At 38.6% G+C, this 2213-nt stretch overlaps 1 protein-coding gene across 7 annotated transcripts in view; it reads left to right on the forward strand.

Annotated features, from left to right (window-relative positions):
• The window catches only part of FAM107B (family with sequence similarity 107, member B), a 292618-nt gene that overhangs the window by 252182 nt on the left and 38223 nt on the right, over nt 1-2213 (forward strand). The window lies entirely within an intron of this gene.

Consider the following 2213-nt stretch of genomic DNA (forward strand, 5'->3'; position numbering starts at 1 on the left):
TTTTTTTTTTTTTTCATTGTTGGGTGTATGTGGTTATTGGGTCACTGTATATAAATAACTTGGGTTACAGACAGAAAAATTTGAAAGGCTCTGATGTGAGATATTTTAGAAAGTTGATCAGAGTTCTTTAGAGCAAGTCTGATTGCGCAGAGAAGGAAAGTGCTTATAACTGAGTCTTTCTTAGCTGTATTTCCATCACCATTGAGTGGATTCACCGTGACCCTTTTTAGGGTTTAGGACTTTGGTCATCACGGTGGCAGTGTTTTGCGTCGTCCTCCTTCCTTCTGTGGTTCCACTAAGATCTTCCCAAGCATCATTTCTAGGTGGGAGAGTCACACGTAGCCAAGCCAGTTATCACAGGCAATTATACGGAGTAGATGTGACCACACAGACTGTCCTTTTCAAATTAAAAATGTTTTGTTTCTCTAAGGCTGTCATTTTTCTTTTCTCTACACTAAATGAAATAGTTTGTGATCCTTTACAATAGAACTACAGTGTATGTCACAGAACGTAGGTCTCCGAGAGGCTAAATGTGTGGCAAAAGTAGACAGGAAGCACAGTCCAACCACTGTAGGGTTGAAATATGAAAAACTAGTGTCACAGGCCACCAAGAAGGCTCTGAAGCCTTTTTGGGGGAGAACTGGGGAGAATTTGATAAAGCCAGAAAGGTACAAATAGGGACTGTTGAGACTGGCCTTTCAGTGGATTAAACTATAGAAGGAGAAAAAGAGATTCCTTAACATTGGTGATAATATGTTGTTATCAGGTATAACAATTTATAGTAATGGTAATACAGAGATTTTTTTTTCCAGAGCTAATATATTTTGTAAGTGGAATATAAGGTTTATGTCTTCAATTCTAAAGATTCATAGATGAAATGAGGAAAATAGTGTCCTTAAAAAAAAAAAAAGGAAAATAGTGTCCTTCCTAATTAACATGTCCCATGTACCATTGTGTTTAGGTACTTTCTACTATAAACTGAATTTTAAAATCTTGGATAAAGTATACTCACAAATACTTGAAATCTTACCCAGTTTGACATTTGTAAGATTTTCGGCCAGGTGAGGTGGCACACGCCTGTAATCCCAGCACTTTGGGGTTCCAAGGCGGGCAGATGACCTGAGGTTGGGAGTTTAAGATCAGCCTGGCCAAAATGGTGAAACCACATCTCTACTAAAAATACAAAAATTAGCTGGGCATGGTGGGTGCCTGTAGTCCCAGCTACTCAGGAGGCTGAGGCAGGAGAATCGCTTAAACTTGGGAGGTGAAGGTTGCAGTGAGCCAAACTCCATCTCAAAAAACAACAACAAACAAACAAACAAACAAAACACTATAAACCAAAATGTAGAGAATTACTTTTAGATTTTGTTTTTTCAACTCTGAGTTGCCTCCGAAAACTTTTAAAAGAATTGTCTCATTTTTCATGGCCTTTATGCTACATTTTAAGCACTCAATCTGTTTAAGGAGGTAACACTATTCTACTGTAATTAAGCTGTTCAGATTAATTTTTTTTAAGGCATAAAGGAAGTAGTTAGCTATGATGATCTGTAGTTTCTTGTTAGATGATTATTGTACAATTGTTCCTCTAGAAGTGATGAATGATTTCCTTTATAACCAGCTGTCAGTAAAAGACAAGTTTTCATTATGAGTATGTTGACGTGTCCTTTGTCCTTATCCTTTTCATTTAGTTAAAGTAACCAGTAGCTCCTATTTCTGTGAACTTAAAAAAGGTACTGTTAAAAAAGTTCTGACCTTTGTGATAAGAGCTGTGAGTGAAGTCAAAGCTGATGGGATGCTGGGTTCTTGGGTAATAAATCCTGTTACAACAAAAGAAAAAGCATGACAACTTGGGTAACTTCAGGGAAAGGAGCAGAGTTCTCCATTTCATGTGAACTTCGTATCAGGTGGAGCATTTGCTTGAGGGTTACCATACCACTCTATTCTGTTCTTCCCCTGAGTCATTACTGCTGTTATAGGATTTAAATCCCTTGATGATGTGTTGAGACTTTGGGCAAACTGAGGCAGGAGAATGGCGTAAGCCCGGGAGGCGGAGCTTGCTGTGAGCTGAGATCCGGCCACTGCACTCCAGCCTGGGCGACAGAGCGAGACTCCATCTCAAAAAAAAAAAAAAAAAGAGACTTTGGGCAAACATTACTTGACCATGGAGTTATTAGGTAGTAACAGACTTGATTGCAATGCAATGAATTGCCAGA

Source organism: Mandrillus leucophaeus, unplaced genomic scaffold (assembly GCF_000951045.1).
Source record: "Mandrillus leucophaeus isolate KB7577 unplaced genomic scaffold, Mleu.le_1.0 Scaffold83, whole genome shotgun sequence".
In the NCBI taxonomy this organism is placed as follows: Eukaryota; Metazoa; Chordata; class Mammalia; order Primates; family Cercopithecidae; genus Mandrillus; species Mandrillus leucophaeus.